Consider the following 26544-nt stretch of genomic DNA (forward strand, 5'->3'; position numbering starts at 1 on the left):
ATTAACACACACACACACACACTTTAATAACTTGTGCCATAACTTCTACTGTAAGTCAAAAAATGTTATATTTTTTTATTTGACCTTTATTTAACTAGGCAAGTCAGTTAAGAACAAATTATTATTTTCAATGACAGCCTAGGAACAGTGGGTTAACTACCTTGTTCAGGGGAAGAAAGACAGATTTGTACCTTGTCAGCTCAGAGATTCAATCTTGCAACCTTTCAGTTACTAGTCCAACGCTCTAACCACTAGGCTACCTGCTACAATACACATTCATGAAGTAATTCACCCCCTCGATAATTAATCACTTTGATTATTCCCGTCAACCAATAAATGTTGCTCGATGAGACTAATTTTCCTCATGCGTAATGCACACCGGCACTTCAAGGAAACAGCACAGCGCTTCAGACAAACACATGAGGTAGGTTAAATGCTATAATTATACACTACCAACACTTTGATTGTTATTCTAATAATATATTTCACATTACAAGAGCATGTACTTTTAAATGGGCAGCTTTATACACGGTAGAAACATTTAACAAGTTACATTGTTTTAGTAACTGGCGTGCGCAACAAACACCCAACTTTGGCGCCTTATGTCAAATTGCTTTTGGCAAACGGAATGCGCTACTCAATCCAACATTCTCTTTGGTTTCAGGATTCTTGACTTTACCTTGAAGAGATACAATAAAGAGTCTTTCTTCAACCAATAATTTGTTTCAGTGTCATTGTCTACAAGTCGTGGACATGTGCTCCATGACACTAATGTTACAATTGTAATGACATTTTTGAATTTTTGCTAAGGTGATGTCTGGTCCGTTGCATTACTTAGAACTGTTGACCCAACTCAATAGGTGGCCTGTCACGAACCTGTCTCATGTTCTTGTTGAGGTGTTCTACTCATTAAACAGTAACTGGCATAGTCTGGTAGTTTTAGCTAACCCTAGTCAGGTGTAACGACAGTCAGGTACGTCAAAACACTACAATAAATACTAGTCATGTCCGCAAAAACACAGTAAATACTGCATTACACTACAGTCATGTCTGCAAAAACACAGTGAATACTTCAGTGTATATACAGTGCATTCGGAAAGTATTCAGACCCTTTGACTTCTTCCACATTTTTACGTCACAGCCTTATTATAAAATGTATTAAAATGTTTTTCCCTCATGAATCTTCACAAAATACCCCATAATGACAAAGTGAAAAAAAGGTTTTAAGAAAAGTTTGCACGTTTTATTAAAAATCTTAAATTCCTTATTTACATAACTATTCAGGCCCTTTGCTATGAGACTGGAAATGGAGCATCCTGTTTCCATTGATCATCCTTGAGATGTTTCTACAACTTGATTGGAGTCCACCTGTGGTAAATTCAATTGATTAGACATGATTTGGAAAGGCACACACCTGTCCAAATAAGGTCCCACAGTTGACAGTGCATGTCAGAGCAAAAACCAAACCATGAGGTCGAAGGAATTGTCCGTAGAGCTCCGAGACAGGATTGTGTCGAGGCACAGCTCTGGGCAAGGGTACCAAATAATGTCTGCAGCATTGAAGTTCCCAAAAATACAGTGGTCTCCATCACTGTTAAATGGAAGAAGTTTGGAATCACCAAGACTCTTCCTAGAGCTGGCCGTCAGGGAGGTGAGCAAGATTCCGATGGTCACTCTGACAGAGCTCCAGAGTTCCTCTGTGGAGATGGGAGAACTTTCCAGAAGGACAACCATCTCTGCAGCACTCCACCAACCAGGCCTTTATGGTAGAGTGGCCAGACGGAAGCCACTCCTCAGTAAAAGGCATATGACTACTCTCTTGGAATTTGCCAAAAGACACCTAAAGGACTCAGACCATGAGAAACAAGATTCTCTGGTCTGATGAAACCAAGACTTAACTATTTGGCCTGAATGTCAAGCATCACGTCTGGAAGAAGCCTGGCACCATCCCTACAGAGAAGCATGATGGTGGCAGCATCACGCTGTGGGGATGTTTTGTCAGCGGCAGGGACTGGGAGACTAGTCATGATCGTGGCAAAGATGAACGGAGCAAAGTACAGAGAGATCCTTGATGAAAACTTGCTCCAGAGCGATCATAACCTCAGACTGGGGCAAAGGTTCACCTTCCAACTGTACAAAGACCCTAAGCACACAGCCAAGACGACATAGGAGTGGCTTCGGGACATGTCTCTGAATGTCCTTAACCTGTTGAGGACAGACGTTCCGTTAGCGGAACCCCGTTCCGCCTGCGGAACCCCTAGCCAACAGCCAATGGCATCGCACGGCGCGAAATACAAAACCAACTAAAATACCACAGTTCAATTTCCTCAAACAATCAACTATTTTACACCATTTTAAAGGTAAAACTCTCGTTAATCTAACCACATTGTCCGATTTCAAAAAGGCTTTACAGCGAAGCAAAACATTAGATTATGTTAGGAGAGTACATAGACACAAATAATCACACAGCCATTTTCCAAGCAAGCATATATGTCACATAAACCCAAACCACAGCTAAATTCAGCACTAACCTTTGATGATCTTCATCAGATGACACTCCTAGGACATTATGTTATACAATACATGCATGTTTTGTTCAATCAAGTTCATATTTATTTCAAAAAACAGCTTTTTACATTAGCATGTGATGTTCAGAACTAGCATACCCATCGAAAACTTCCGGTGAATTTGCTAAATTACTCATGATAAATGTTGACAAAATACATAACAATTATTTTAAGAATTATAGATACAGAACTCCTTTATGCAATCGCTATGTCCGATTTTAAAATAGCTTTACGGCGAAAGCACATTTTGCAATATTCTGAGTACATAGCTCGGCCATCACAGGCTAGCTAATTTGACACCCACCAAGTTTGGTGCTCACTAAACTCAGAATTACTATTAGAAAAATTGGATTACCTTTGCTGTTCTTCATCAGAATGCACTCCCAGGACTTCTACTTCAACAACAAATGTTATTTTGGTTCCAAGTAATCCATAGTTATATCCAAATACCACCGTTTTGTTTGTGCGTTCAGGTCACTATCCGAAGGGTGAAGCGCGAACGCATTTCGCGACAAAAAATCTAAATATTCCATTACCGTACTTAGAAGCTTGTCAAACGCTGTTTAAAATAATTTTTTATGCTTTTTTTATGCTTTTTTTCTCATAAAATAGCGATAATATTCCAACCGAGCAACATTGTATTCATTCAAAGGCTGAAAGAAAAAAATGGAGTAGTCTCGTGACCGCGCATCTCCAGTCTCACTGTCCCCAGGCTGACTACTTACAAATTCTGCTGCTGTTCTTTGCCCAGAGACAGCAGACACCCCATTCCACTTTCTGGCGGCTTTAGAGAGCCCATGGAAGCCTTAGAAAATGTCACGTTACAGCACAGATGCTGTATTTTCGATAGAGATGCTACAGAAGGACAACAAATTGTCAGACAGGGCACTTCCTGTATGGAATCTTCTCAGGTTTTGGCCTGCCATATGAGTTCTGTTATACTCACAGACACCATTCAAACTGTTTTAGAAACGTTTGAGTGTTTTCTATCCAAATCTACTAATTATATGCATATTCTAGTTTCTGGGCAGGAGTAGTAACCAGATTAAATCGGGTACGTTTTTTATCCGGCCGTAAAAATACTGCCCCCTATCCCAAAGAAGTTGTCCCGGCCAGTGCTGAGACAAACCTGATCGAACATCTCTGGTAAGACTGAAAATCGCTGTGCAGCAACGCTCCCCATCCAAGCTGATAGAGCTTGAGAGGATCTGCAGAAAAGAATAGGAGAAACTCCCCAAATACAGGTGTACAAAGCTTGTAACATCATACCCAAGAATTCTCAAGGCTGTAATTGCTGCCAGAGGTAATTCAACAAAGTACTGATGAAAGTGTCTCAATACTTATGTAAATGTAATATTTCAGTTTTAAATGTTTAATAATTTAGCAAAATTGTCAAAAAAAAACAGTTTTTGCTTTGTATGGGGTATTGTGTGTAGATTGATGGAGGAAAAAAACTATTTAATCAATTTTAGAATAAGGCTGTAACGTAACAAAATGTGTAAAAAGTCAAGGGGTCTGAATACTTTCCGTAGGCACTGTATCACAGTCAAATACGCAGGAAATGAATATTCCATTACAGCTAAACAATGGATATACATCAAGAATTGAACAAAACATTAGGAACACCTTTGGGTGGTGGACCATTCTTCATACACAAACCTGTGGACCTGGCACCTACTACCATACCCCATTTCATACCCCCTTCAATTAAAAAAATAAATGTATTAACCCTCTGAATGGCACACATACACAATCAATTTCTCAATTGTATCAAGGATTAAAAATCCTTCTTAACCTGTCTCTTCCCCTTCATTTACACTGACTGAATTGGATTTAACAGGTGAATTTAATAAAGGATCATAGCTTTCACCTGGATTCACCTGGTCAGTCTATGTCATGGAAAGAACAGGTTGTACCGGTATTGTTAGAGGGGTAAATCTAAAGATTTAGTTTGGGCGCCAGGCAGGTATTAACCCTGCCGAAAGGAAAAGAGCAGGATAGACAGAGTACCAGACACACACATCAGCAGAAGAGACTGCCTAGAGTGTAGCCTGTTTGCCAGATATCGTTTCTCTCCACTGGCTAAGACACACCATATAAAACACACGTCACAGCACAGGGGTAACCCAACCAATAATACCTCATACAATAATAATGGCAGAGCAATTTAACAGCAACTTCATAGAAACAAGTTATAAGAAAGAACCCAGTCATCAACATTAAAGGATTTGCAATCATCTGTATTACCTCCCAGTGGAGGAGTGCAGAGGGAATGAATGGGGGTGGGGGGGTGTTCATAGACAAAACAAAGGCCTTAATTTGTCCAAAATCTTCTTGACCACATGTCAATAGTACCACACCAATATATTTAAAATAACAATACACTTGCAAGCAACCTCCCTTTAACTAAAATGTCAACAGAAATATGTCTAGCAGGGTAATAATAGTCCAGCGACACTGAACATCATAAAAAGAAAGTCTTTACAACCTAAGCACACGGAAAATAAACAAGACTTCTGCAGCATTGCACACACGATCAAACTGCCGCGACAACCGAGAGCTACCTCCCAGAGAGCCGTAAGAGCTATCTTTATTTCCTCCTTTCTGACTACTGATGCGTTCTTAAAGTGGCAGTGCACCGTGAAGGCTCCGTGCAGGATTTCACCACACTCCTCCTCCCGTGTAAAAACAAAGCCTGTATAAAACAGAGAGGATGCAGGCTTTGGTAGGTTCATGTTTCTGCTACACAAAACCAGGGAAGTCCTCATCATCAGAGTCCTCCACGAAGGGTTCCTGCAGGTGTTGCTTTTGCCTGTGATCCAACTCTTCTGCCGTAGGGAAACAGGGCTTTAGGTCAACAACATGCACCATCCTCACATCTTCCCCAGTGTCCTCCAAACAGACCAAGTAGTTCACCGTTCTCAACTGCTGCACTACACGGTATGGACCTTTCCATCTCAAAGCTAGCTTGACAGTGAACTTCTTAGACGCCTTTGACAGATAATGTGAACGTTCCCAGACACAAGGCTTGGGTGGGAAACACACGTCTCGTCTATGTTTGTCATCGTTTCTGAGCTGTTGTTGTTTGGCTTTGACTCTGCTGGCCTCCACTCTGGCTAGCAAGGTGTGGTGGTGTTGGACTGCAGTCAGGTGAAAAATTTGAACTTTGCAAGACTCTCTCCATCTGACCTTTTAGTGGTCTTCCCAGGTGGAGTTCGGTGGGAGTGACCCCAGAAGTCTCCTGGACCACAGAGTTCAGTGCAAAGCGAAACTCAGGAAGATGCTGATCCCGCCTTGTGTGCTGATCCCCAGCGAATGAAGCAATCATCCCCTTCGGGGTTCGGTTAACCCTCTTGGTCAGGTTAGTCTGAAGATGGTGTGCTGTGGTCAGCTTGGCAACTACACCCCAGTAGGTACAGAGCTCTTTGTAGATCCCTGATATGAACTGCGGACCTCGGTCAGAGAGAATTTGGTCTCCCTTCGCGAAATTAGAGCAATGGCTAATACAGTGTCTTTGTGGAGTGGAAACAACTCCACCCAGTGTGTGTAGTAGTTCACGACCACCAATAAAATTCATTCTGGGTCCCGCGGCTGGGAGGAAAAGGTCCCATGAGGTCAATTCCCAGCATTTCATTGGGATGGTTCACAACGGTCTGTTACAGTTTCCCGGCACGTCTGCCAATGTCTGGTTTGTATTTCTGGCACACTTCACACTGCTGTACAAACTTCTTGGTATCAACCCACATGCCTGGCCAGTAAGCCACCTCCTGTAATCTTCGGTAGGTCTTAAACTCCAAGATGGCCACTCATGGGGTTGGCATGATAAGCTTGGATCATCTAGTCACTCAATGTAGAGGGGATGAAGATGCGATTATGGGTGCTGTATTCCATTTCCTCTTGGAGTTTTTCGATACAATTTATCCTGAATTATGCTGAACTTGTCATTGAAGCGACTCTTCGAGTCTTCTTCAGACAGACTCTTGTGGATTGCCATGATGGAAGCATCCTTCTGCTGTGCTCGCCACACACTCATCATCCAGAGAGAAGGAATCATCCAGCCATTTAGCTGTAGTGTAAGTGCTGCACAATGGAGGACAAACATTGGCAGTCTCTGTAATCTGAGAAAGGGCATCTGGTACAACATTCAGTTTTCCTTTGCGATACTCAATGATGAAGTCAAACCCCTGCAGTCTGATAGACCAGCAAATAAGACGGCTGTTGGTCTTGCCTGATGCCAGACCCCACTGCAGAGCAGCGTGGTCTGTGACAACGGTGAAGATCTTCGCCTCCAAAGTAGTAGCTCCATTTCTCCAAAGCCCAGACCACAGTGAGGCACTCCCTTTCAGTCGTTGAATAATTCCTCTCGGCTGAATTAAGGATGAAACTTGCATAGGCAAGAACTTCTTCTGTTCCAGGTCCTGTTTGTTGAGCCAAGACTGCTTCAAGTCCTGTTTGACATGCATCCGTGTACACAATGAAATGAGCATTCAGGTTAGGATGTCCAAGCACTTGCGGAGTCATGAGACTGTTTTTGAGTGCTTAAAATGAGCTTGGCATGCAGGGTTCCATTGGAATTTCACCCCCTTCTTCTTAAGGTGGTTGAGTGGTTCGGTGACCTTTGAAGTCAGGCACAAACCTGTGGTACCATCCAGCCATACCCAGGAAGTGCTGAACAGCCTTGAGGGATGTGGGAATTAGGAACTCCTGCACTGCTGCAACTTTGGCTGGATCTGCATGGATACGTTCAGCATTAACCACATGACCAAGGAACTTGAGTTATGGCAAACAAATGACACTGCTTTAAGTTCAAGGTCAAACCTGCAGCCTTTAGTCTGTCGAAGACAGACTGTATGTCTTGCAGATGATCAGCGACAGAAGAGGAGTAGATTATGATGTCATCCACATACACAAGACAATGTCTTCCCTCAGATCTCCCAGGACAGTCTCCATCAACCTTTGGAAGGATGCTGGAGCATTCTTCAAACCAAAAGGCATGGCTTTGAAGGAGTACAAACCAGCAGGGGTGACAAAGGAAGTCTGGTCCTGACTGGCGAGATCCATAGCCACCTGCCAACATCCGCTGTTCAGATCCAGATTACTGAAGATGGATGCTTATGCCAGAGATTCCAGTATGTCATCCATTCCATCACTAGGAGGGGTGCGCCACTTGAGTCACAGACGTGATCTTCCTGTCCGGGTTGGCACCCCCCTTGGGTTCGTGCCGTGCGGGAGATCTTCGTGGGCTATACTCGGCCTTGTCTCAGGATAGTAACTTGGTGTTTGAAGGTATCCCTCTTGTGGTGTGGGGGCTGTGCTTTGGCAAAGTGGGTGGGGTTATGTCCTGCCTGTTTGGCCCTGTCCGGGGGGTATCGTCGGACGGGGCCACAGTGTCTCCCAACCCCTCCTGCCTCAGCCTCCAGTATTTATAGTTTGTGTCGGGGGGCAAGGGTCAGTCTGTTATATCTGGAGTACCTCTCTCCCTCTGCCCCTCTCCCTCCCTGAGCCCTAGGACCATGCCTACCTTGCTGTCCCCAGTCCACCTGGTCGTGCTGCTGCTCCAGTTTCAACTATTCTGCCTGCGGCTATGGAACCCTGAGCTGTTCACTGGATGTGCTACCTGTCCCAGACCTGCTGTTTTCAACTCTCTAGAGATAGCAGGAGCAGATACTCTAAATGATGAGCTATGAAAAGCCAACTGACATTTACTCCTGAGGTGCTGACCTGTTGCACCCTCTACAACCACTGTGATTATTATTATTTGACAATGCTGGTGATCTATGAACATTTGAACATCTTGGCCATGTTCTGTTATAATTTCCACCTGGCACAGCCAGAAGAGTACAGGACACCCCTCATAGCCTGGTTCCTCTCTGGGTTTCTTCCTAGGTTCCAGCCTTTCTAGGGAGTTTTTCCTAGCCACCATGCTTCTACACCTGCATTGCTTGCTGTTTGGGGTTTTAGGCTGGGTTTCTGTATATATCAGCTGATGTAAGAAGGGCTTTATAAATACATTTGATTGATTTTTCGGTAGAGGGTAGGCATCGCTTTCTGTTATGGCATTTGGCTTCCTGTAGTCACACATAATCAATATCCACCCTCTTTCTTTGGAATCAAGACAACCGGAGAAGCCCATCCGGAAAAATAAGGTTACACAAGTCCATTCTCCAGCATGCTTTTGAGCTGTTCATTGTTCAATTGCCAGTTTGTACGGCCGGGTGTAAGAGTACAGACCTCACTGTTCATCTCCAACATCTGCCACCTCTCGTCCTCCGACATGCCTGTTCCACTTCTTGTTTGATGTAGAAATCAGCATCAGGTTTGCTTTTGCTCTCGAATAGGGGGGGGGGGGGGGGGGTACACGACTAATCAGGACGATAGCTGGGTTCTCTGGCTTCACTGGTGGAACATGTTTTTGTCTTTTCTTTGTATTTTCTCTGTCTTTGTCATTGTCTTGTCTTGACCTAGCCAGGGCTCTGAATAAGGTAGCAGGCTCCACCATGAAATCAGTGTATTTCCAGGTTAAAATGGATGATCCCGAAAATGGTCAGAACTCAGCTGATAGGATGGTTCAGACATCGAGATGGTCAGTCCACTGAAGAACATGAAGTTCAGTCCAAGGTCTACAGCAAATGCAAGGCTCGGATCTGCAAGTATAGCCACAGGAAGGTTAATCTCATCATGCAGTTTTAATGTCATATCAATCCTGCCCTCGGCGAGTGGTAGGTTCTCCATTGGCCAAGTACAATGGTCCTTCCTCCCAGGTTCGAAGCTCCTCATGAGGTAATGCCATGTTTCGCCACAGGGCCTCTTGCATCAGAGTGTAAGTTGCTCCTGTGTTGGTTATGGTCTTCCCTCTCCGGATCCTAACATTCAGAGGAACCAATAGTTGTTGCGGAACAGGAATAAGACAGCTAATTGTGCTGTTTAAAGGCTTCATGGTGGGCATAAAGGCCGACCCAATTGTATGCAAGCCACCACGCCTGTCTAGACTGTTGGTCTTCTGTTCTTTCTGATATTTTCCTGAATCCTGACGCTAGCAATAGAGGAGGCAAGAACCTGGAGGATGTTGGACTTTACACCCCCAGCACATCACTGGAGTTTTGTCTGGGATCTTGGGCACAAATAGCAGAGACGGTTGAGCCCCAGGAGAGTTATGGGGATACCAGCATGAGGTAACACGGTTTTGAGTTTGGAGGTGGTGCTTCCAGTCCTTCTCAATCTGTGTCCCAAGACGCACCAGATCATCCACATTCTGCACACATCCCCAAAATTGACTGGCAAGGTGGGGAACCAAGTTCTTAAAAATGAGTTTGACCATCTCCTGCTCAGTAATGTCAGTCTTCCGTATTGGCTCTGATTCACCCTGGACTCTGTTACGAACCCGTTCCGCCAGTTCATCCTCATAGTCCTCTGAGAGGAAGGCTGAGAGGAATATTTTTTAAATTCTTAGGGCTAGCTGCAGTATCCTGAATTTCCGGATGACTGACGTGCCCAAAGTTAACTGCCTGTTACTCAGGCCCAGAAGCTAGGATATATGCATATAATTGGTAGCATTTGATAGAAAACACTCTGACATTTCTAAAACTGTAAACATAATGTCTGTGAGTATAACAGAACTGATATGGCAGGCAAAAACCTGAGGAAAATCCATCCGGAATGTAATTTTTTTGAGGTCACAGGCCATTTCAATGCAGGCCTATGGGATATACAAAAAAATAGGTCCCAGATTGCAGTTCCTATGGCTTCCACTAGATGTCAACAGTCTTTAGACAGGGTTTCAGGCTTGTTTCTTGAAAAACGAACAAGTAGTTGTAGTTTATCCAAGGTGTTCTCATCAGGACAGGTAGACTTTTGGCGTGCGTGAACGAGGGCGTGCTCTTCGTTATTTTCCTTTTCTATTGAACACCGTTCTTTCCGTATGAAATATTATTGTTTATTTACATATTAGGGTACCTGAGGATTGATTAGAAACATTGTTTGACTTGTTTGGACAAAGTTTACCGGTAGCTTTTTGGATTCCTTTGTATGCATGTTGAAGGAGTGGATTACTGAAATCAATGGCACCATAAAGAAGGACTTTATCGAACAAAACGAACAGTCATTGTGTAGCTGGGACACTTGGGATTGCAAACAGAGGAAGATCTTCAAATGTAAGTGATTTATTGTATCGCTATTTGTTATTTATGTGAAGCCGGTGCTGGTTGAAAATATATTTCGATGTGAGGCGCTGTCCTCTGATAATCGCATCGGTATGCTTTCACCGTAAAGCCTTTTTGAAATCTGACAACGCTGTTGGATTAACAAGAAGTTAAGCTTTTAAATGATGTAAGACACTTGTATGTTGATGAATGTTTAATAATACAATTTTGTAATTTGAATTTGGCGCGCTCCAGCTTCACCGGATGTTATCGATTTTGATCCCGCTAGCGGGAGCCGAGCCCTAAGGTGTTTTTTAAACTCCTCCCAGGTTGACACATGTACCATGGAAAACACTGTGGAGGTTGGCAAGAACCTCCACGTCAGTAAGGGGCCTGATAGAAAGGAAATCATTACACTTAGATAAGAAAAGCAGTGGATCAACATCATCTTCTGGGCTGCCAAAAGTGGGGGAAAGTAGTTTGATAGGGAGGGAGGCTCTCTAGAGGAGGCATGACAGTGGCAGGGGGTCTTGGGGTAACAGGTGTTCTGTTTGACAGTATCTTCAGAGGGGTTTTTGTTGTGCTACCTGTTCCTATTCCCTTAATGGTGGAGCCAGTGGCAGAGGTAAACCCTGAGGGAGGTGCAGATGATTTGTCCAGTAAGGAAAAGTACTGCATTACCTCCTGGTGCAGCTCCTCCAGTTGATGGTCTGTGGCCTTCCGTGCTTTTTCCATCTCATTAGAGGTCTCTTTTTGAGTCTGTTCAATCAAAAAATCGTAGCTCCCCTGTGAGAGAGTTCTTCATGTCCTCCATAACTTATTTTAGATAAAAAAATACACTCCCTTCACAGGAGGCTGACTCCTCTGCTCTCTGTTTTTGTTTCTCCTCAAGATAGGTTATGACTAGATGATGGTTAGTTTCCATTAGTGTTTTGAAACTTTGCATTTTTCCTTGAATATCCTGCTTCAGAGAATCTTGTAAATATTGCTGTCTCAGTTTGTTGTTGGTTTTCTTCCATTTGACGGGGGAGGTGAACTACCTCAGCTGCACATCTTTCTGATGAGCCTCCACACTTTCACTGAGTTTGCGAATGACATTCTCCTTCATTGTCGAACTATGGTTGGTATGAGTCCATTGTTGTTCCATTTGTCCAGAGAGCACAGAGACTTCTCTCCCAGTCTGTTTGGGCAGGGTAACAGGAAGAGGTTGAGGGGAGGGTAGTGGTGGTGAGATGTTATAGGCGAGCCGGAAGCCTGAGGATAAGGGCCAGTGCTATCCAACTCCATTACACCAATGAGTCCTTCCACAATGAAAGAATCCCGGTCATGATTACCATTAGGTGTGTCCACGTTGACAAGGTATGGTGTTCCAACAAAATACATTATCTTTGGGTGGGTGGTGTCATTGGTGCTTCTCTTCAAGTCCCTGTTTGGGCACCAATTTTGTCGCGGTATTGTTAGAGAGGGGTAAAGATACAGATTTAGTTTTGGCGCAAGGCAGGTACTAACACTGCCGAAGGGAAAAGAGTAGGATAGATAGAGTACCACTACCAGACACACACATCAGCTGAAGAGACTGCATAGAGTATAGCTTGTTTGCCAGAAAGCCAGTGGAGAGAAAAGATAAGACACACCATATAAAACACACGTTACAGCACAGGGGTAACCAAAACAATAATACCTCATACAATTGTAATACCCTTGTTAAAACCAAGTATTGAGCATATTTGTTATAATTAAGTGGTATTAGATTTGTTCCACACTATACAATTGGATTGGACAAGGGAAACACAAATGTATCTCCTTTTCATTCATCTAACAAGTTTTGTCTCAGCTGTAGGTTGTAGACAGAGTTAAGAGCTGACACGTTTACTTGTTATTACATTTCCCTTGTATGTTTCAAGTCATAAGGACATGCCTATTTTTGGTGGGGAGAGAGTGTAATACTGTTGTTAAAACCAAGAATTGAGCTTATTTGTTATAATTTAGTGGTATTAGATTTAAAAAGTGATCGAATTACTCCTGAATTGTAATGTTGTTAATGCATTTCTTTTGAATAAATATTTATTTAATGTACAAGTGAATAGGTTGGATTACTTTTAAGTTTAAGATTTGACCAATAAGGTCGCTTGTTAAGCTGTGGCCAATGGGAGAGTTGACCTGGATAACAGGAGGCCTGGGAAAAAGAGATGTTGAAAAAAGAGGGAGAGACGTTGAAAAAGGTTGGAGAGACATTATCAGTTTTGGTGAAGAAAAATTATAAAAGAAGATGATAAAAATAGAACAAAACCCATACCTACCGAGGTTTGAAGGGAAATACTGATTTTATAAGAGAGTTATTATTATTTTGTTAAGAAAGACTTATTAGAGACTGAAGCTACCTTCTCACCGTAGAGGTATTTGACAGCCTAGAAGTTAGCCTAGCATCGTGTGAGACCTGGAGAGAATTGCTTGTGGAAGATTAACAAGTTCACGTTTCCATGGGATATCTGTTGCTGCTAAGCAGTACTGTCTGCATTGATAGCTGTGCTTGCTGTGGATCTTGTGAGGACACCTGCACGAAACTGCTATACTTCGCTGAGGAAATATCTACGAGTAGTGAGTAACCACAACGGTGGGGTGCTTTTGGACTTTATGTGTGTCGTCATTCTTTATTTAGCTCCAACGTGCGCCAACGAGTTTAAGCAAGCTTGCCAGGATTTTGGACATGGGTTGTGAGAAATCATTGGGGTTTATTATTTCATTTCTTTTAATGTGGTACATTGAAAATGTGATAATATACGTCTTGAACCTTATGTATGTTGCATTGGTGGAGTCATTTACTGTTTCAGTGTCATTTAATGCGTGGGAAAGCATATCCTTATGTAATAACAAATCTATAATCATTCTATCTGACGTTAATACCCTAGTTGTCATCCCCCTAGCGAGTTTACAATAGGGATTCTTATTGGAGATGATTTTCTCACCTAATATCCCATGCTGTTCAGATATTCTAAGTAAGGTAATATCATTTGAGGATTTGCAATAATCTGTATTACCTCCCAGTGGTAATAGAGAGCGAGAGAGAGAGGGATGGGCCACACCCCTTCAGGTGTGGCCCATCTTCCCCATTGTCCCCTGTGTATTTATACCTGTGTATTTATACCTGTGTTCTCTGTTTGTCTGTTGCCAGTTCGATTTGTTTCGTCAAGCCAACCAGTGGTTTTCCCTCTGTTCATGTCTCTTGATTGTTCCTGTTTTTCCCGGTTTTGACCTTTTCTGCCCGCCCTGAGCCTGCCTGCCTGTCTGTACTTTTTTCCCTCTACTCTAGATTATCGACCGCTGCCTGCCTTGACCTGTTGTTTGCCTGCCCCTGTTGCTGTAATAAACATTGTTACTTCGACACAGTCTGCATTTGGATCTTACCTGAAATGTGATAAAAGGCAAATCACCTGGATGGGACGGTATTCCTCCTGAGTTCTATTCAAAAAAATGATTAATTCTGGAGAGATGTGAATACAGCACTAATTTTGCTTTCTTTGATAAACACAGATATTAAACTGTTTTCCAAAATGGTGTTGTCCCCTCTTGAGACTTACTTAATTGGTCCACACAGACAAAAGCGGGTTTATTAAAAAACTTTATCCTCGGATAACCTCTGTCGACTATTACATATCTTAAATGCTTCATCAGAATCAACAGCTCCACGGGCTATCGATGCAGAAAACTTTTGATTGACTAGAATGGTCATACTGTATCCATACTGGATGGGGGAAACAATTGAGAACATCCTATCATATCCCTATAGATAACTTCCTTTATGTTAACATTTCTACTGAAGTGGAAGTAAGAACTTGTGTCTTGACCTCTTTTATCATTTCTGTATCATCAATTTTATATAGTTGATATTTCAAATAATTGCCGTGCTGGGTAAGCTAGTTTAAATTCATTGAAGTGGAATACTATACCACATATTGTGTGTGTATGGGTGGGTGGGGGTGGGGGGTGTCATTAAGCTATCTTTAAAGTGCCATCATCATTAAGTGAAGATTCTCAAATCCCCAGGTCTGGTGATATTGCGTCACATGTGCATCAAAACACAATTAAAGTAAATTCAGCTATGTAATTTAACTGTCCCTGCTAAGGTGTTTAAGTACCTAGTTTAGCTTTAACTTAAGGGACCTTTGTTTCCAGATGTGGTGGAAATACTGCCCATTAAGAAAACTGTTTTCCTTCCCGATAAAATTGTAACCATCCCAGTATTCCCGTTCAAACCGGAAATGGTATATAAAAGCAATTAATAGCCTATCAGCGAAACAATCTGACATGAGGCCACTGTAAATGGAGAAATGTGGACTGGACTCTAACGTTTTTTTCTTGTATTTGTCACAATTTAATCAACTCAAAGAGCTGTTAAAGTCACAACATTCTTTTGTTGATGAAGCCTAATTTAAATGTAGGCCTACAATATTATGAGGTTATTAGACTCCTACTGCCAAGTGAACATTACATTTGTTTTAGCTTACCAATGACTGAAAGATGTCAGACAGCTTGTTGGCCCTTCTCTCCCCTTGCAAATAAAATAGTAATTTGTCGCATGCGCCGAATACAACAGGTATAGCTTACCCTAACCCTAACCCTTACCGTGAAATGCTTACTTACAGGCCCTTAACTAACAATGCACCTTGCCAAATCTTTTCAGTCTCCTGATGGAGAATAGACGTTGTTATGCCCTCTTCACGATTGTCTTGGTGTGTTTGAACCATGATAGTTTGTTGGTGATGCGGACACCAAGGAACATGAAGCTTTCAACCTGCTCCACTACAGCACCATCGATGGGGGCATGCTCGGCCCTCCTTTTCCTGTAGTCCACGATCATCTCCTTTGTCTTGATCTTGTTGACGGAGAGGTTGTTGTCCTGGCACCACATTGCCAGGTCATTGCCAGACCTCCTCCCTCATTGCCAGACCTCCTCCCTATAGGCTGTCTCATCGTTGTCGTTGATCAGGCCTACCACCATTGTGTCATGCTTGGCCACGCAGTCATGGGTGAACAGGGAGTACAGGAGGGGACTAAGCACACACCCCTGAGGTGCCCCCATGTTGGTTATCAGAGTGGCAAATGTGTTGTTGCCTACCATTACCACCTGAGGGCGGCCCATCTGTCCAGGATCCAGTTGCACAGGGAAGTGTTTAGTCCCATGGTCTTTAGCTTAGTGATGAGCTTTGAGGGCACTATGGTGTTGAACTCTGAGCTGTATTCAATGAACAGCATTCTCACGTAGGTGTTCCTTTTGTCTAGGTGGGAAAGAGCAGTGTTGCGTATAATAGATATTGCAATATCTGTAGATCTGAAAAGGACGGTATGCAAATTGGAGTGGGTCTAGCATTTCTGGGATGATGGTGTTGATGTGAACCATTACAAGCCTTTCAAACCACTTCATGGCTACAGATGTGAGTGCTACGGGTATGAAGTCATTTAGGCAGGTTACCTTGGTGTTCTTGGGCACAGGGACTATGGTGGTCTGCTTGAAACATGTAGGTATTACAGACTCAGCCAGGGACAGGTTGAAAATGTCAGTGAGGACACTTGCCAGTTGGTCAGCGCTTGCTCGGAGTACACGTCCTGGTAATCCGTCTGGCCCTGCGGCCTTGTAAATGTTGACCTGTTTAAAGGTCTTACTCACATCGGCGAACGTGATCACACAGTCATCCGTAACAGCTGGTGCTCTCATGCATGCTTAAGTGTTGCTTGCATCGATGCGCGCATAGAAGGAATTTAGCTCATCAGGTAGGCTTGTGTCACTGGGCAGCTTGCGGCTGGGCTTCCCTTTGTAGTCCGTAATAATTTGCAAGCCCTGCCACATCCGACAAGCATCAGAGCCGGTGTAGTAAGATTAAATCTTAGTCCTGTATTTACGCTTTGCCTGTTTGATGATTCGTCTGAGGGCATAGCGGGATTTTTTATAAGCCTCTGGGTTAGAGTCCCGCTCCTTGAAAGTGGCAGCTCTAACCTTTAGCTCAGTGCGAATGTTGCCTGTAACTCATGGCTTCTGGTTGGGGTATGTATGTACAGTCAGTGGGGATGACGTCATCGATGCACTTATTGATGAAGCTGTTAAAAGCTTAAGTTCTTGTTAATCTAACTGCATTGTCTGATTTACAATAGGCTTTACAGCGAAAGCATGCCATGCGATTGTTTGAGGACGGCGCTCCACAATATATTTTTAAACCAGCACAGGCTTCATAAAATCACAAATAGTGATTAAATAATCACTTACTTTTTGAAAATCTTCCTCTGATTTGCAATCCAAAGGGTCCCAGCTACAACATGCATGGTCGTTTTGTTAGATAAAATCCTTTATATCCCGAAAAGTCAGTTTAGTTTGTGCCATCGATTTGAGTTCAACATGCAGACAAAGGAATCCAAAAAGCTACTGCTAAACTTTTTGAAAACTAGTCAAACTACGTTTCTATTTAATCCTCAGGTACGATAAAATGTAAATAAACTGTAATATTTCATATGGAAAGAAGTATGTTCAATAGAAAAGCAAAATTAGCAGGTGCGCTTCCTCTTCGTCGCACACCCACGGACTGATTTCCAACTGACTCCATGTACCAAAACTCAAAATTCTTCCTCGTTTTGGAAGAAACAAGCCGGAGACCTTGAACAAAGACTGTTGACATCTAGTGGAAATCATAGGAATTGCAATCTGGGAGCTGGAATTGCATAGGACCCATAGCTTTCCATTGTAAGAGCATGAGACCTCAAAAATTGTCACGCCCTGACCTTAGAGAGCCGCTTTATTTCTCTATTTGGTTAGGTCAGGGTGTGATGTGGGGTGGGCATTCTATGTTATCTACTTCTTTGTTTTGGCCGAGTAGGGTTCCCAATCAGAGGCAGCTGTCTATCGTTGTCTCTGATTGGGAATCATACTTAGGCAGCCTTTTCCCACCTGTGTTTTGTGGGACCCTGGAGGCAGGAAGGGGAGTATCGCCGTCTGAAAGAGGAGATAGATGCAACGAGAGCAGAACGGCGACTATATGAGGAACTATACCAACAACGGAAGCCCGAGAGGCAGCTCCCAAAAATGTTTTGGGGGGAGGGGGCACACGGGGAGTTTGGTGGAGTCAGGTTTGGGACCTGAGCCAACTCCTCGTGCTTACCGTGGAGAGCCGAGGGGTGAACCAGAGCCAGTCAGGCAGACGAGTGAGGAACTCGGCGCAAGATTCCGGAGAGAGGTGTTGGCATTGAGAGCGCTGCAGAGCGGGCGTGCTGAGGAGTGTGACACCAGTCCGGTGTCATATGCACCAGTTTCACGCATCTGGCCTTCAGTGTGCCTCCCCAGTCTGGTACATCCAGTGTCTCCTCCACGCACTCGCTTTAAGGAGCGCATGACCAGACAGGCACCGTGTTATGCAGTGATGCGCACCATATCTCCAGTGCGTCTCCACAGCCCAGTGCGTCCTGTGCCAGCGCCCTGAACGTGCCGGGCTAAAATGAGCATTCAGCCAGGACGGATTGTGCCAGCTCTACGCTCCAGATCTCCAGTGCGCCTCCACAGCCCAGTACGTCCTGTGCCTGCTCCTCACACTCTCTCTGAAGTGAGTGTCCTCAGTCCAGTGCGTCCTGTGTCTGCTCCTCGCACTCTCCCTGAAGTGCGTGCCACCAGTCTGGTGCCACCTGTCCCGGCTCCACTCACTAGGCCTCCAGTGCGCCTGCCCAGTCCGGTGTGTCCTGTTCCTGCTCTCCGCACTCGCCCTGAGGTGCGTGTTACCAGTCTGGCACTACCTATGCCAGCCCCACACATCAGGCGTCCAGTGCGCCTTCCCGTTCCAGAGCTTCCGGCGACAGTTCCCAGTCCAGAGCTTCCAGTGATGTTTCTTAGTCCGGATCCTCCTGAGACGGCCTGCAGTCCGGAACCTCTTGAGACGGCCTGCAGTGCGGAACCTCCTGAGATGGCCTGCAGTCCGGAACCTCCAGAGACTGCCTGCAGTACGGAACCTCCTGAGACGGCCTGCAGTCCGGAACCTCCTGAGATGGCCTGCAGTCCGTAACCTCCAGCGGTGGTCTGCAGTTCTGAGTGTCCAGCAGTGGTCTGCAGTCCAGAGTCTCCAGCGACGTTCTGCAGTCCAGATCCTCCAGCGGGGATTCCCAGTTCAGAGCCTTCGGCGTTGATCCATGGCCCGGTTCCTCCAGCAACCATCCACGGTCCGGTGCCACAAAAGCGGAGGGATCAGCGGGCGGAGCGGGGGCTACATCCTGAACCGGCAGGGGCCGCCACCAAGGATAGATGCCCGCCCGGACCCTCCCCTATAGGTTCAGGTTTGCGGCCGGAGTCCGCACCTTTGGGGGGGGGGGGGGTACTGTCACGCCCTGACCTTAGAGAGCCACTTTATTTCTCTATTTGGTTAGGTCAGGGTGTGATGTGGGGTGGGCATTCTATATTATCTATTTCTTTGTTTTGGCCGAGTAGGGTTCCCAATCAGAGGCAGCAGTCTATCATTGTCTCTGATTGGGAATCATACTTAGGCAGCATTTTCCCACCTGTATTTTGTGGGTAGATATTTTCTGTTTAGTATTTTCTGTTACCTGACAGAACTGTTGGCTTTTTGTTTTTGTTACGTTGTTCAGTTGTTTCATTGATTAAATTAAAACATCATGAGCACTTACCACGCTGCGCTTTGGTCCCCTTCTCATTCCGACGAAAGTCGTTACAAAAATAATAATTTTCCGTTTGGTTTTTCTTTGTATTTTCTCCTACCATATCAATTGCGTTATAGTCTCATACATGAAACATTTCTTAAAACTTCAAAGTGTTCTCTATCCAATGGAACAATTATATGCATATCCTGGCTTCTGGGCCTGAGTAACAGGCAGTTTACTTTGGGCACGTCAGTCAGGAGGAAATTATGAAAAAAGGACCATAGCCCTTAAGTTATTAAGGCACACCAGCATGGCTACCACAGCATTCTGCAGTGATAAGCTATCTCATATGGTTTGCGCATAGTAGGACTGTCATTTGTTTTTCAACAGGACAATGACCCAACACACCTCACCTCAGATGACCTGGCCTCCACAATCACCTGGCCTCAAAACAATTGAGATGGTTTGGGATGAGTTGGACTGCAGAGTGAAGGAAAAGCAGCCATCAAGTGCTCAGCATATGTGGGAACTCCTTCAAGACTGTTGGTAAAGCATTCCAGGTGAAGCTGGTTGAGAGAACGCCAAGAGTGTGCAAAGCTGTCATCAAGGCAAACGGTGACTACTTTGAAGAATCTCAAATAAAACAAATATTTTGATTTGTTTAACACTTTTTTAGTTACTACATGATTCCATATGTATTATTACATTGTTTTGATGTCTTCACTATTATTCTACAATGTAGAAAATAGTAAAAATATAGAAAAACCCTTGAAATTATGTTGAATTTTATATTTCATTACACAATATTTTATTTGGCATTGTTTCAATAGTAAAATGGTATATTTGAATGAACATAATTGTTTCAACATCATGCTATCAACCTAAATAAAGATAATGAAATAAAATGTGAAGCCACAGTACAACAATTCCTGATAATATCTAAGGTAAAAGTTCATTATTAATATTATTTTTATCGACCCTTCCTTGATTTGAGGTGTAAAAACAAGCAGTAGAATGCCAGAGCAAGGCGAGACTCTTATGCACATGGGAATATCTTTGGTTTGTCTCTTTAACATTCAGAAGCTGAGCTACAACCTAAACCCGATGAGTCAAACAAATTGGACTTTGCTTGGGAAGTTATCTTATTGTAACGTCTGTCGTCGGATATAGACCAAAATGTGCACTCATCTTCTTTATTATATTCGGACAAGAAGGAGAACCAAAATAAACACGTACACAACGAATATTCACAGGCTGGTAAGGCACAAGGCTATACACAGAACAATCTCCCACAAAGCACTCAACCAACACATACTTATATATAGGACTCTCAATCAGAGGCAACTAGAAAACACCTGCCTCCAATTGAGAGTCCAACCCCAATTAACAAAACATAGAAATACAAAAGACTAGACAGAACATAGAAATACACTAACATATAACAGTGCCCAAAACCCCCCAGAATACATAAATCAAATACCCTACTAAACAAACCATCACCCCGAACCACATAAAACAAATACCCTCTGCCACGTCCTGACCAAACTACAACAACAAATAACCTCTTACTGGTCAGGACGTGACACTTATACAATGTGTGACTCTGTCGCTATCAACTGATCAAGTCACTTTCTGCAAAAGAGAATATGTATACGTAAATTGAGGGTGCATATAAATTATCATAATAACACATATTTGGGAGAGGAATAACATTTGGGGAAATCGGGTCTAGACGTTGTTATTATTATGGGGCTTCTCCATGCATCGCGCTGACAGAGATAAACACGTCTCTGGGAAAGGAAAGGGCGGAGTGTATGCTTCATGATTAACGACTCATGGTGTAATCATAACAACATACAGGAACTCAAGTCCTTCTGCTCACCCGATCTAGAATTCCTTACAATCAAGTGCCGGCCGAATCCTCGTCAGTTAAAGTCACAGCTGTGTACATTCCCCCTCAAGCAGACAACAAGACATCAAGGAACTTCACTGGACTATATGCAAACCATACATCCTGAGGCTGAATTTACAGTGAGGGAAAAAAGTATTTGATCCCCTGCTGATTTTGGACGTTTGCCCACTGACAAAGAAATGATCAGTCTATAATTTTAATGGTAGGTTTATTTGAACAGTGAGAGACAGAATAACAACAAAAAAATCCAGAAAAACGCTTGTCAAAAATGTTATAAATTGATTTGCATTTTAATGAGGGAGATTGTTTTGATCACGCGGACTGGAATATGTTCCGGTCAGCCTCAGAGAACAACATCGACCTATACGCTGACTTGGTGAGTGCGTTTATAAAGTGTGTTTATAAAGTGAGTGCGTTTATAAAGTGTGAGTGCGTTTATAAAAAAGTTTATAAAGACCATCGCCATTGGAGATATTGTACCCACGGTGACTATTAAAACCTACCCTTACCAGAAACCATGGATGGATGGCGGCATTCTCGCAAACTGTAAGCGCGATCCACCGCATTTAACAATGGAAAGAGGTCTGGGAATATGTCTGAATATAAACAGTGTAGCTATTCCCTCCGCAAGGCAATCAAACAAGCAAAATGCCAGTACAGGGACAAGGTGGAGTCGCAATTCAACGGCTCAGACACGAGACATGCGTGGCAGGGTCTACAGGAAATCACAGACTACAAAAAGAAACTGACGTCATGCTTCCAGACAAACGAAACACCTTCTATGACCGCTTTGAGGATAACAGTGCCAGCGTCGCAGGCCGCTATCAAGTACTACGACCCCCACCCCTTCTCCTTGGCTGACGTGTGTAAAACATTTAAACGTATTAACCCTCGCAAGGCTGCTGGCCCAGACGGGATCCCTAGCCACGTCCTCAAAGCATGCGCTGACCAGCTGGCTGGTGTGTTAATGGACATATTCAATCGCTCCCTATCCCAGTCTCTTGTCCCCACATACTTCATGATGGCTACCATTGTTCCTGTATCCAAGAAGGCAAAGATAACTGAACTAAATGACTACCGCACCGTAGCACTCACTTCTGTCATCATGTAGTGCTTAGAGAGACAAGTCAAGGATCACATCACCTCCACCTTACCGGCCACCCTAGAACCACTGCAGTTTGCATACCGCCCCAACAGGTCCACAGAAGACACAATCGCCATCATAATGCACACTGCCCTATCCCATCTGGACAAAAGGAATACCTATGTAAGAATGCAGTTCACTGACTACAGCTCAGCATTCAACACCATGGTACCCTCCAAGCTCATCATCAAGCTGGAGGCCCTGGGTCTCAACCCCGCCCTGTGCAACTGGGTCCTGGACTTTGACGGGCCGCCCCCATGTGGTGAAGGTAGGAAACAACATCTCCTTTTCGCTGACCCTTAACACTGGGGCCCCACAAGGGTGCGTGCTCAGCCCTGTCCTGCACTCCCTGTTCACCCACGACTGCGTGGCCATGCACTCCTCCAACGCAATCATCAAGTTTGCAGACGAAACAACAGTAGGGGCTTGATTACCAACAACGATGAGACAGCCTACAGGGAGGAGGTAAGGGCACTAATAGTTTGGTGTCAGGAAAACAACCTCTCACTCAACGTCAACAAAACAAAGGAGATGATCGTGGACTTGCGGAAACAGCACAGGGAGCACCACCCTATCCTTATCGAAGGGACAACAGAGGAGAAGGTGGAACAGCTCTCATCAACCTCAGGAGGCTAAGAAATGTTGCTTGTCATCCAAAACCCTGACCAACTTTTACAAATGCACATTTGAGAGCATCCTGTCGGGCTGTACCAAAGCCTGGTACTGCAACTGCACCCTCAACTGCAAGGCTCTCCAGAGGGTGTTGCGGTCTGCACAATGCATCACTGGGGGCAAACTACCTGCCCTCCATGACACCTACAGCACCCGATGTCACAGGAAGGCCAAAAGGATCACCAAGAATATCAACCATCCGAGCCACTGCCTGTTCACACCGTTACCATCCAGAAGGCGAGGTCAGTACAGGTGCATCAAAGCTGGGACCGAGAGACATTGAAAACAGCTTCTATCTCAATGCCATCAGACTGCTAAACAGCAATCACTAACTCAGAGAGGCTGCTGTCTACATTGAGACCCAATCACTGGCCACTTTAATAAATGGATCACTAGTCACTTTAAACAATGCCACTCTAAATAATGCCACTTTAAAAATGTTTACATATCTTACATTACTCATATCATATGTATATACTGTATTTTATACCATCTATTGCACCTTGCCTATGCCCCTTGGCCATCGCTCATCCACATACTTACATGTACATATTCTCATTCACCCCTTTAGATTTGTGTGTATTAGGTAGTTACTGGGGAATAGTTAGATTACGTGTTAGATATTACTGCACTGTCGGAACTAGAAGCACAAGCATTTTGCTACACTCGCATTAACAACTGCTAACCATTTGTATGTGACAAATAACATTTGATTTGAATATAGGATTTAAAAATATTGTTTTCATTTTATATGTGGAATTTTCAATGCAATTTCAATGTATACATAGTTCTGATCTTATGTTCTGATGTTCATAAGTTCTGATCTTATGTTGAAATTAGATTGATGTAACAACCTGTTATTCAGGTTAAGGCAATGTATTTAAGTTTACGATTTACCCTTATTTCAATTTTTACAACACTTGCACTTTCTATCTTTGACATTGCTACTTTATTGAGGAGAAGTGTACTTACTATGCCTGTGATACATATTGTAACGTTCGTTGTAAAGATGGGACGAAGGCGCAGCGGGAATGTGAATACTCATCTTCTTTATTTACGAAGAAGATAAAACAAACACTTAATCAAAAACAACGACGACAAAACAGTCCTGTGAGACAAACAGCTACACTTGGAACAACTACCCACAAAAACCCATGAAAAAACACCCCTATTAAATAGGACCTTCAATTAGAGGCAACGAGGAACAGCTGCCTCCAATTGAAGGTCAACCCAATAAACTTAACATAGAAATAGAATAACTAGACACAGACATAGAAATAGACTAACATAGAACATTAACCAAAAAACCCCGAAACACAGAAAACAAACATCCCCCTGCCACATCCTGACCAAACTACAATAACAAATAACCTCTTTACTGGTCAGGACATGACACATATGTGGTTGTCCCATCTAGCTATCTTAATAAGATGAATGTACAAACTGTAAACCGCTATGGATAAGAGTATCTGCTAAATGACTAAATGTAAAATGTAAATGGTTAAAATGAGATGAAAAAAGTACTGGTTAATGACTTTTTCAAGTCCAATTTTTCACATTGATTCCACGTCACAGATTACGTTGAAATAACATTAATGCAGCCCTTTCCTGAGGTCAATTACCAAAAAAGCCCTCTATGGCCTCATGGGTTGAGTGTTATTCATATTTGTTATAACTTCATAATTATGTCAAACGGTAGATATTTGTTCTAGTTCAGTTTTCTGTGATGTACACTACCGTTCAAAAGTTCGGGGTCACTTAGAAATGTCCTTGTTTTTTAAAGAAAAGCACATTATTTGTCAATTAAAATCACATCAAATTGATCAGAAATATAATGTGTCTACATTATATGTCTACATTGTCTACAATTTCTACATTTTGGTCACTTAGAAATGTCCTTGTTTTTTAAAGAAAAGCACATTATTTGTCAATTAAAATCACATCAAATTGATCAGAAATATAATGTAGACATTGTTAATGTTGTAAATGACTATTGTAGCAGGAAACAACTGATTTTTTATGGAATATCTACATAGGTGTACAGAGGCCCATTGTCAGCAACCATCACTCCTGTGTTCCAATGACAAGTTGTGTTAGCTAATCCAAGTTTATAATTTTAAAAGGCTAATTGATCATTAGAAACCCCTTTTGCCATTATGTTAGCACGGCTGAAAACTGTTGTCCTGATTAAAGAAGCAATAAAACTGGCATTCTTTAGACTAGTTGAGTGTCTGGAGCATCAGCATTTGTGTGTTCGATTACAGGCTCAAAATGGCTCTGTGAGCTGTGAGATGGAGATTGCCTTCAGTAACTGTGTAAAGAGGTTGCATGTAGCCGACACATGATAGTCAGCAATGCAATTTATACTGAACAAAAATATAAACAAAACATGCAACAATTTCAAAGACTTAGCTGTGTTACAGTTCATAAAAGGAAATCAGTCTATTGGAATAAATTCTATGGTTCTATGGATTTCCCACTGGGCAAGGGCGCAACATAGGCCCACCCACTTGGGAGCCAGGCCCATCCAATTGGGAGCCGGCCCCAGCCAATCAGAATTAGTTTTTCCCCACAAAGGGCTTTATTACAGGTAGAAATACTAACCAACACCTAACCCCCGTAACTCGGACTTGAGCATCTGGACCACGACTCGAGCACTGGACAGATAATTTGTATATATATTCTTGTATATGTTTTTCATATTTCTGCTGTTGGGAAGAGAATAGGATGTTATGCAGAAAAATATGTTGGTAAGACAAGGCTATGTATGTTTATGCACGTGGAATTCAGTGATTTATGTTTACCTTAGGTTAATGAGGCAATACAAATGTGATGTGACTAAAATGAAAGGGCATTTAGTTGACTAAAATGGCCCACTGATTTTGCCATTTTGAATATAACTATACTAAATCATTATTCAAATGACTAATGTGACTGATATTTTAGTCAAAAAGACTAAGACTACCCGTTTCAGCTGACAGCCGTTTATACTGTTTCGCTATTGTCACACCCTGATCTGTTTCACCTGTTGGTGATTGAAGATATCCCTCTAGTGGTGTGGAGGCTGTGCTTTGGCAAAGTGGGTGGGGTTATATCCTGCCTGTTTGGCCCTGTCCAGGGGTATCATCGGATGGGGCCGCAGTGCCTCCTGACCCCTCCTGTATTTCTGCTGCAGTAGTTTGTGTCGGGGGCTAGGGTCAGTTTGTTATATCTGGAGTATTTTGCCTGTCTTATCCAGTGTCCTGTGTGAATTTAAGTATGCTCTCTCTAATTCTCTCTTTCTCGGAGGACCTGAGCCCTAGGACCATGCCTCAGGACTACCTGGCATGATGACTCCTTGCTGTCCCCAGTCCACCTGGCCGTGCTGCTGCTCCAGTTTCAACTGTTCTGCCTGCGGCTATGGAACCCTGAACGTTTCACCAGACGTGCTACCTGTCCCAGACCTGCTGTTTTCAACTCTCTAGAGACAGCAGGAGCAGTAGAGCT

This window comes from Salmo trutta, chromosome 4 (genome assembly GCF_901001165.1).
Source record: "Salmo trutta chromosome 4, fSalTru1.1, whole genome shotgun sequence".
In the NCBI taxonomy this organism is placed as follows: Eukaryota; Metazoa; Chordata; class Actinopteri; order Salmoniformes; family Salmonidae; genus Salmo; species Salmo trutta.